The 10,709-nt window shown below is 40.0% G+C and overlaps 2 pseudogenes; both read left to right on the forward strand.

The window, feature by feature from the left end:
* The first annotated feature begins 6,128 nt into the window (after positions 1 to 6,128).
* On the forward strand, positions 6,129 to 6,737 carry LOC101321864 (large ribosomal subunit protein eL15-like; annotated as a pseudogene).
* An 867-nt stretch (positions 6,738 to 7,604) lies between these two features.
* LOC101321589 (nuclear cap-binding protein subunit 2 pseudogene) lies at positions 7,605 to 9,288 on the forward strand (annotated as a pseudogene).
* The last annotated feature ends 1,421 nt before the right edge of the window (positions 9,289 to 10,709 follow it).

Here is a 10,709-nt window from a genome sequence, read left to right on the forward strand (position 1 = left end):
GTCAGCCAGCAATTGTGGGAAAACAGTATGCAGAATGAATTGCTAAAGACTACCAGTAAAGTGGAATTTTAAGCACTCTCATTAACAAAGCCTTTGGAAAATGTCATTAAAGATTCCAAACAAGTAAGCAATCAATCCCAGTAAACTCAATATAGAACAAATAGAAAGTGAGAGCCTTTCGAAAAAATAAAGCTGGATCACTACCTCACATATTACATTAAAATGACTTTCAAATATATCAAAGATTCAAACAGAAAAAAGGGTCCACAAAAATAATAGAACATGATTGAGGTTTCAAAAAACAATATTTTGGGAGTAGAAAAGACTTTGTAAGTATGATATTGAATCTAGAAAAATAAAAGAAAAAAGTTAACAATCTGACCGAATATAAATATTAAACTTCCACAAAGCAAAATTACCATAAATCAAGTCCAAAAAAAGTGTGAGAAAACGTTTAACACAAAAAACAGATTAGAGAATAAATTCCTCAATAGACAACTCAAATATCATCGAAATGAACAACAGAAATTTTAAAGGTAGGCAAAGGATATGAACAAGCAGCAATACACACACATGGTCACTAAAAATATGAAAGTATGTTCAACTTTGCTCCTACTTAAATAAATAAATATTTTGAAAAGGATATTGTTTTCCACCTAGCAGATTGGCAAATACATCAAAATTTACAACACCAAGTGGTGGTAATAATAAGAGGAAACACTCATTTTCATATATGTTGATGTGTAGTGTAAATTGGTGTAAACTTTTTGATAGATACTTAGGTAATATCTGACTCAAGTTCTACCTTGGGATTTTTTCCTCAGATGTATGTAAAATGATGTTTTAGTCAACATTGTTTATCATGACAACACAATTATAACAGTGTAAATGCCCATGACAGGAGTGGTTATTTCAATTATAGTGCATTCATACAATAAAATACTGTGCCACCATATTAAAGAATGAAGATAGTTATATCATAGACATATTATTATGGAAAGAAGTAGTAATACCATTTGTATAAAGATGTATACATAGCACTTTTGAATCTCAATTCAAAAATTGAAGAGTACCCAAAAAGTGTAACTTTATTTCTTTTGAGCTATATGTAATGTCGATATTGACTTCCTATTCAACCAAATGGCAAAAACCTAATCATAACAAATTTGATGTCCCACTTTCCTGAGGGTTGTTGTTGTTGTTTTTAGCTCTGCAGAGGGTTATTTTTAAGTTCTGGGGGAGTTTACAGCTTGGCAAGACCTTCAACAGACAAAGACATCTGTTCCCTTGAATGGTCATCTATCCACATTGGCTTCCATGAGTCATCTTTTTTCCATCTGGTCTACCATGATCAGTTCACCAAGGACTAATATTTAACTGGTAACCACCTGTAAAGGCAGTACAATGTTTTAACCAATTTTTAAAATGTTGAAAAACTTCTAACTGATAAACAGACACTGCTTTAAGCACTCTCCTTCACCCACTAGACCTGGCCACCCTCCCCCTCCTCTACCAGAGGAGTCTTCCTTACCTCCTCCACAATCCAACAGCTAAAGGGTTATTGCCAGGTACAGCCAGAGCTTCCAGGAGCCTGCTCTAAGGACACAGCCAGTATGTCTTCAGATTGGCAAGTATGCTATGCCTGCTGCTAAATATTGTCAAATGCTGACTCCCTCAAAACACTGCCGAAACAGTCTGTTCATAAAGCAAAGCTGAGTTTATTGCTTACTGTAGTAAAAGGAAAGCGGTACACTGACAGAGTCTTAGTTGTATTCTGAAGTGGAAAGGCAAAGTTGGAATGTTTATGAGGTTTGGGGTTTTGGTTTAAAGCAAGTCTTCAAATAAGGGGATGATTTAATTAATATTGGGGAAGGATCATGATATAATAGTTTAGGATTGGTGTATACAGCAAGGTAAGGTTTTTTCTTTAAGTTTTATTTTTATGTATTTATTTTATTTGTTTATTATTTTTGACTGCGCTGGGTCTTCTTTGCTGCACGCCGACTTTCTCTAGTTGCAGCGAGCGGGGGCTACTTTTCGTTGCGGTGCGTGGGCTTCTCATTGCGGTGGCTTCTCTTGTTGCAGAGCACAGGCTATAGGCGCGTGGGCTTCAGTAGTTGTGGCGCGTGGGCTTCAGTAGTTGTGGCTCGCGGGCTCTAGAGCACAGGTTCAGTAGTTGCGGCACACGGGCTTAGTTGCTCCATGGCATGTGGGATCTTCCTGGACCAGGACTCGAACCCATATCCCCTGCATTGGCAGGTGGATTCTTAACCACTGGCCCACCAGGGAAGCCCAAGGTAAGGGTTTTGAGGCAAGGGTTTTAAAGAGTCTTGGAGAATAAATCATCATTTGATGTTATGTATTAAACACTTAGATGTTTACTTAAATGGGTTTTTAGGGACGTTCTTAAAATGGGAAATACAGGTATTTGCAGTTTTTATCTTCTCGGTTAAGAGTTTCCTGAAATAATAAATATAGATGAAGATAATTAAATAGTTAAGTTACATTAATGCAGAAGACATACTGTTTATACACAGATAGTTTCATTTCTCATTGTTATGGTCATTCATAAACCTGAGCTGAAGGATAGGCCCTTAACATCTGGGAGTATGATCGACCCAGATGTTCACTACTCTGAGTTGTCATGACTGAGTATCATGTTTCTTAAGGTGGTCTTTTCAGCCTCCTTAAGTGTAAAGTTTTTCTGTTTGTTCTTTGGATGGTCATTTGTTGGATCATTTGATGGGTCAGTGACTACACAATGGGACAAACTCAGAACACCACTCATTTGAACACCACAGCACAAACAAATACTAAGAGAAGGATTTATGATCAGAGTCTGTAGTCCACTTTTCAGCCAGAATCCAATATTATCCAAATTAAACTAAGAAAAAAGATCTCATCACCAATATAAAGAGTCCATAGAACCAGATATGGAATATTAGCCAAATTGCTTAATTTCATAATGTCTTTGTTTGCTTCCTAGAGCTTTTTAACAATATTAAAGATCACAAAGAGGTCTGCAGGAATATAAATACAACATTATTTTCCAAAATCAGCAGAAGATACCCTTCAAGAGGTCAATACTGTATCTAAAATGCTCTATTCTGAATCAGTGTCTGTCCAATTTCATGAACCTCTTGGATGAGATCTATAGCCTTGGTAGATCTCTGGGCCACAAGATTTCCCTACTTTCTATACTTATAAAATATGAAGGGAAGGCTTCCCTGGTGGCGCAGTGGTTGAGAGTCCACCTGCCGACGCAGGGGACACGGGTTCGTGCCCCGGTCCGGGAAGATCCCACATGCCGCAGAGCGGCTGGGCCCGTGAGCCATGGCCGCTGAGCCTGCGCGTCCGGAGCCTGTGCTCCGCAACGGGAGAGGCCACGGCAGTGAGAGGCCCGCATACCGCAAAAAAAAATAAAATAAAATAAATAAAAATTAAAAAAAATATGAAGGGAAGTTGCTGAAAGAGAGAAGAAATCAGTCCAGAATTCCCCTTGGACAGTTAGGGTTTCAATTCTCCAATCAAAACCCAAGTTTTCTCCTTGATTTATGTTATCTAACAACGTCTTGTTCTGAGAGGGAAACGAATAGCCCCAAATGGGCTCTGTGTGAGGCCAGGAACTATCAGTTTACCAACATAACAAGTTCCCATTTAGTTTGCAAGGAGTATCTAGTAGCCCTTTCTATACTAATCCAATACCAGTCTTAAAGGGTCCCCTTTGACCTGTTTTTAGTCAAGATACCCCTAAGGCATTGTCACATAGTGTTGTAATATTTTGGCTCCATGAATCAAGAATGATCCAGGGCCAGGCAATGAAATTCGCAAGTAGCAAGAGCATTAGCAAAGGGACATCCCTGGTGGCGCAGTGGTTAAGAGTCTGCCTGCCAATGCAGAGGACAAAGTTTCGACCCCTGGTCCAGGAAGATTCCACATGCTGCAGAGCAACTAAGCCCGTGCACCACAACTACTGAGCCTGCACGCCACAACTACTGATGCCCGCACACCCTAGAGCCTAGAGTTGTGTGCCACAACTACTGAGCCCACATGCTCTAGGGCCCACGTGCCACAACTACTGAGCCCACGTGCTGCAAGTACTGAAGCCTGCATGCCTAGAGCCCGTGCTCTGCAACAAGAGAAGCCACCGCAATGAGAAGCCCGTGCACCACAACAAAGAGTAGCCACCGCTCTCCACGACTAGAGAAAGCCCGTGCACAGCAACGAAGACCCAACGCAGCCAAAAATAAATAAATTGATTAATTAATTTTTTTAAAAAAAGAATGGAGGCTTTATAGGGAACATAGATAAAGGTATCCTTATATCAGCAAAAGAGGCAATAAGATAGCTATAAAAACAAAAATCAAAAGAATGCAGGTTAAAACATGACACATATGGTCTTGTTCAGTGGATCTTGGGTAGAAGCTATCTATGTCTCATGTAGTCTTCTGTTTTACCTGGAAGTCTTAGGTGAATTGTGTCTCTTTCCAAAGACTTTCTACTTTGGAGGGTTCTTAAGAATCTTCAGTTTGAGTTCTCCTGCAGTGACTTTATTGCAGTGATTCAAGGATGGTTTATGCCTCTTTAATTAAGGGGCATGAATCCAAGGAACAACGCTTTGGAATATCACTACCATTCTAGTTAGCTAATAGGGTCTTTTCCATCAGGGTTCAAGAGCTGTCTTTCTCTTATATTTCTTCCAAAAGCCAGATCTTCAAGTTTTAAGTCATAAAAGGAATATTTAGATGTTTAGGAAAGGCTACTCATAGTTGCTGATGAGACTGTGTGTACTATATGAATTCCCTGCATGTCTACTTGGTCATGTCTATTTGTGATAAGATGGGCTCTAAAATTGGGGAAAATATTCCTAGATGCATGGCTGGCCTGTTAGTAATACATGAGAAGAGAGTCAGTGAAATTCAGAAGAAAAACTGATCTCATTGTCATTAAAGTCAATAGCAATGTCTTAGGACATAAAAATACAGGAGTCTCTAAGACCTTTGCTAATAGAGTTTTGGAATTCGCTTTGTATTTTCTGCCACTCCTGAAGATTGTACATAATATAGAACAGTGAAGTTTCTGTTTAAGTCGCAGGCTTTGCAAAGTTCTTAATAGCCTCGGGAAGGGGAATGGGATTAGAGACATAGGTTGGAATTCCCCAGGTCAGAAACAAAATCAAATAAATTTGTTTGCTATTGTTGGAGCCATAGCTCTCTGACAAGGAAAAGATTCAATCCACCCTGAGAATAAGCAAACAGGAGTTTGCCTCTGTCTAGAATGTAGAAAGCTGGAAAGAGTTTCACGCCCATCCTAACAACAAGAAAATGCCAGATAATGATATTTCTTAAACCCATTCAAGACCTGAGGTCATAATGCAACCAAAAAACCTGAAACCCCAAAAAAGACATACCCTTCCAAGAAGAGATGGGACATGAGCACTGACTCACATATGGCAGAGTACTGGGGGAAAAAAAGACACTAGGTGCCGTAGATGCCTGTAGGAAGAACCCAGCTAACATTTATAATGAACACTAAAGTTGGAGTGTGGACTTTATCCATGAGAGGATAAAGCCGTAGGAGCAGTAGACACAAATGGAGTTCACACAGACTCACAGGATCTTCTCCATGAACCTCCACCAGCTGCTGACAAGAATGACTGAAGCAGAGCAGGAAACTGGCAAATTCTCCTTCAGTGAGGCATGAATGAAGAGAAGTGGCCACCACTATGCAAACCCTTGGGACTTCCCTGGTGGTCCAGTGGTTAAGACTCTGAGCTTCTACTGCAGGGAGAGAGGGTTTGATCCCTGCTGGAGGAACTAAGATGCCACATGCTATGTGGCATGGCCAAAAAAAAAAAGTACAAACCTTATCCAGTCCCTATTCCCCTATGGATGAAGAGACTTAAGATATTGGAAGAGCAGAGAGAATCCTGTAATATCCAGGGCACTGGTGATGACCCATTGCAACTGGGGAAAATGTAAAGGAAAAAACCCTCTACTGCTGAGAGTGGAGCAAGAAACAGTCCTGTGCCCAGATCACTAAAGATCTCCTAGGATTAACAGAAGGGCAGAAACTCTCTCCTATATAATACCCACCAAGGTCTGGCGGCAGCCATCAGCGGAGCCGAGATGGGCGCTTACAAGTACATCCAGGAGCTACAGAGGAAGAAGGAGTCAGACACGATGTGCTTTCTGCTCAGGGTGCGCTGCGGCAGTACTGCCAGCTCTCTGCAGTGCACCAGGTCCCCTTTCTCCCCCCGCACACCGGGCCCAAAGCCCGGGCCCACCGGGCTGGGGTACAAGGCCAAGCAGGGTTATGTCATGTATTGGATTCGCGTGTGTCGCAGTGACCGCAAACGCCCAGTTCCTGAGGGTGCCACCTATGACACACCTGTCCACCATGGTGTCAACCAGCTGAAGTTTGCTCGAAGCCTTCAGTCTGCTGCTGAGGAGTGAGCTGGACGCCACTGTAGGGCCCTGAGGGTCCTGAATTCTTACCGGGTTGGTGAAGATTCTACGTACAAATTCCTTGAGGTTATCCTCATTGATCCATTCCATAAAGCTATCAGAAGAAACCCTGACACCCAGTGGATCACCAAACCAGTCCACAAGCACAGGGACTTGCGGGGACTGACATCCGCAAGCAGAAAGAGCCGCAGGTTCCACCACACCATCCGTGGTTCTCGCTGCATGGCTTGGAGAAGAAGCAATAAGCTCCAGCTCCACCGCTACCACTAATATAAGTAATGTTTGTAAAATTCTTACCTAATAAACAGTTTAGGACATTCATGTCTACTTTAAAGTGTTTTTTTAACTTGTCTGTTAAAACTAGTTGTCTGCAGATTGACTCATTGAATGCACTGTCAAATTATGAAAGTTCAAGTGCAATCATGTTTGAAGACTTTAAGTGATGGTATATCTTGTTTCTAATAAGGGAAATGCCTGTGTTTTTGCTTTATTAGGGAGTTGATATGTCCGTGTTTAAAATGCTGTTTGGTACAATAAGTGTAAAATAAACTCTGTAAAATAGGAGTGCAGAAACTAGTCATGTAGATTTGTTGGTGCATGTGATGAAACCTACAGCTTTACTGGGTGATGCAATGCTCTGCTGGTTTACTCTGAAGTGGCTGTTTTATGGAGTTTGGCAAGGACAAACTTTTTAAATTGGACTTTCCTTGGAATTGTGAAGGACGTCCTGATCCTTTACCATGATAATATGCAGAAAAATAATGAGAGTTGACTAGAGCCCACATTTTTAGACTTAATCTAATATTCCATTTGTGTAACTGTTGCTTCTGAAAGGTGAAAAGTAATGCCACCATTTTTAAGAGAATTGAATAAACCTGTTGCAAGAGGGTTCTCTTAAATATGAAACAGATCCTAGTTAACCTAAATTAAATTGCCTTAGCCTCAATGGTACCTCTGAAGTTCACATAAAAGGTGGGAGCTCCTGGTTCAATCCCATGACTCTGGGATCTGTAGAATACTTAACTTCATGCAAAATAGTCATGGTATTTACACTGGTGTATCTTGAAACTGTTAATGGAAATTGAACAGTAGATAAATGAGAAGGCAGTTATTAGCCCTAAGGTTTGTAAGCTAGTGATGCTAGAATTGGGAAATTGGTGTTCATCAGGTACCTTTCAAGTGTGAGAGGATAGAAAAAGCTTGGATCAAAATTTTACATGTTTTATCTGTAGTATTAGTTTGTGACCATTATGAACTCTCTAAGCTATCTTAGGGGGGGAAATAGGGTTGGTTTTATTTAAAAGTAACATTGCTAAGTCTAATCAGTGTTATCTTGGGTCAAGCCACTTTATCCATTCTCATAAGGCTACTGAGAAAAGTCATGTAGCTGGTGTCAACACAAGTTCAAATGGTTTCCAAAAAAATATCCACCAAATACAAGGCAGAGTTTGACTGCCAAAGGAGATTGAGCAGGATCATTGAGAAAGCTCTACCCCCAAAAACCTAGGTACACTGCCTAAGATTGAGACTGGACAAGAAAATAGAGAATCCCCTCTGTCCTCTACCACCAGGCTATTATGCACCAGGTAATAAACTACAGCAGCCTAACCCTTGGGGAGAGGTAAGAGCATGGAGAGAGATCACCTCTGTGGCAGTGGCACACAGAGAAAACTGAGGTAGAAAAGCTGAGGGTAGAATTGAAACATTAAGAGAAATCCATTAGTACCAAGCCCTTCCTCTAAGCACAAGGTAATGCTAAAGGAAGTTGAAGTTTGTAGTGTGCACTGAAGGTAACCACAAAGCAATAACAAAACCCAAACTCAACTCAAATCCTGACTATATTGACTCAGTCCCCTGTGCAAACAGCCTAGAACAAGAAGTGTGCCTATTTCCTGGCCTAAATACTATTTACCTTAATCTCTACTATATTACACAAGAAGTACCTCTTTCAACAACAAAAAAATATGAAACACAAAGACTCAAATGAAAGGAACCCACCATCTAGAGACAAAGCAATCAACAGAACAGATACAGAGATGACACAGATGTTAGAATTACCACAGGGGGCATTTAAAATAACTATGATTCGTATCTTAAAGGTTCTAGTGGAACATTTGTGAGGTTTCAGGAAAGTGACAGAAACTATAAGAAATAAAAACTATTAGAAATAAATTTTAAGGTCTATTTAGAATATAGGTAACAGAAACACAGACGAAGGATGGGCTCATAAATAGACTAGACATAGTTGAGGAAAGAATCAATAAACTTGAAAATAGACCAATAGAAATTAGCTAAATGGTTTCATTATACTTGGAGTGGCGGCGTCCTCGGCCACTTCTCTGCACTATTTGGGTGGCCTCCTGAAGGCCCTGCACAGCAACTCCTACGTCAAGCTGAGCCAGCATTGGGACCAGCCCTTCTGGCGTGACAGTGAAGAACAGGAAAAATTATTGAAGAAAAGCTGTACATTGTATGTTGGAAATCTTTCCTTCTATACAACTGAAGAACAAATCTATGAACTCCTCAGCAAAAGTGGTGACATAAAGAAAATCATCATGGGCCTGGATAAAATGAAGAAAACAGCATATGGGTTCTGCTTTGTGGAATACTATTCAAGAGCAGATGCAGAAAATGCCATGCAGTACATAAATGGAATGTGTCTGGATGACCGGATCATTTGCACAGACTGGGACGCAGGCTTAAAGGAGGGCAGGCAGTATGGCCGTGGCCGTTCTGGGGGCCAGATGCGAGATGAGTATCGTCAGGACTACGATCTGGGAGAGGAGGCTATGGAAAGCTGGCCCAAACCTGTGAGTGGTGAGAGCCCCATCATGAAAAGCTCACTCCTTTGGCCTGTTGAATTTGATGTGCATTACCCAAGGTCTGCGAACCTTCCCATTTTTACCAAGCTTTAATCAATGTCTCTACTGAGCTGGAAGCCTCTTCATGGTTTTCCTCTTAAAAATTATTAAAGGACAGAATCCAAAAGAATGCCTTTAATTCTATAGTCTTCGCATCTTGGTCGTGTGTCAGATTACCAGAATAATTTACCAGGTCAAAAATTGTGCTCCTTAGCAGCAGACTTGACATATAATATTGATCTATCAGCCCAAAACACACTTCTTTTAGGAAGATTGGAAAAAAAATTTTAAGTGTTTACCATGTTTACTTCTAAGTAGGTCTACCTTGGGGCCTGGAATTACTATTTTAAAAATTTTAAGTTTGCATGAGATAAAGTTTAATAAGGGGAGTTTTGCTATGTAATGTGGCTTTGCTCTAAATTAGGAATAGAGTTTGATAACTGAATTTTTTTCTATGTTGAATTTTAATCTCGAAAGGAAAACTTAAGAGTCAAGGGAACTTCCTAAATAGTTGGTGCAAAAGTAAGCCTTAGGCAGTCGCAGGGGACACCACCTCTTATATGCTTTATATATCAGGAAATTAGGTCAGGACTTGAAGAGTATTTACTGAACACATTTTTCAAAATATGTGTTTTAGCTAACACTAAGAAAACCAAGGGTCTCTGTTATAGGGAACCTCAACTACTCTAAGGGCAAGGCGGACGCTGTCAGTAGGAAATGGGGAGGAAATTTCAGGAGATGTGAGTTAAAACATTGCCTTGACATGATGAAGGCTGCTGTGAGAGCCATCAGATCTATTTTTTTCATTTTCAAACTGTCCTTGGGAATTGAGTGGGTTTTTTTTTGTTTGTTTTTAAAAAATGACTTAAAGATCAAGACAGTGCTTAACAAAAACAAAATCAGAAATGTTTCCCTGGGGAAATGTTTTGGCTAATTGTCATACTGAAGTCTGTCTTGTTTTTTCCCTAATTGTGCTAAGTTTCAGAGCCTGGATAGTGAGCTGGTGGTCTCTACAGAAAAGGGAGTCTAGAGGATTTATTTTGCATTTAAGGCAAGAGAGAATTTCTCTAATATTATATGAACTATTGCTCATTTTAAACTGGTAGTCTAGTATAATTTTCCCTGACATAAGTGAAATTTTTTCATCTAGCAACAAAGTATCTCTTAGTTTCCAGTAGCCTGTGAAGTTGGGGCTGAAATATCTCAATATGAACATCTTTCAAGTTACAGTAAGTATATGTTTTCTCAAATTTAAACTGGCTATTTGAACTTTAAAAGATATCTAAATTAGTTGTACGTATTTAGGAAAATATTTGTAAATATCTAATTTAATGAAGACATATAATTCATTATTAAAATCTTTTTACACTGTAGTTTGAGT

Source organism: Tursiops truncatus, chromosome 2 (genome assembly GCF_011762595.2).
Source record: "Tursiops truncatus isolate mTurTru1 chromosome 2, mTurTru1.mat.Y, whole genome shotgun sequence".
In the NCBI taxonomy this organism is placed as follows: domain Eukaryota; kingdom Metazoa; phylum Chordata; class Mammalia; order Artiodactyla; family Delphinidae; genus Tursiops; species Tursiops truncatus.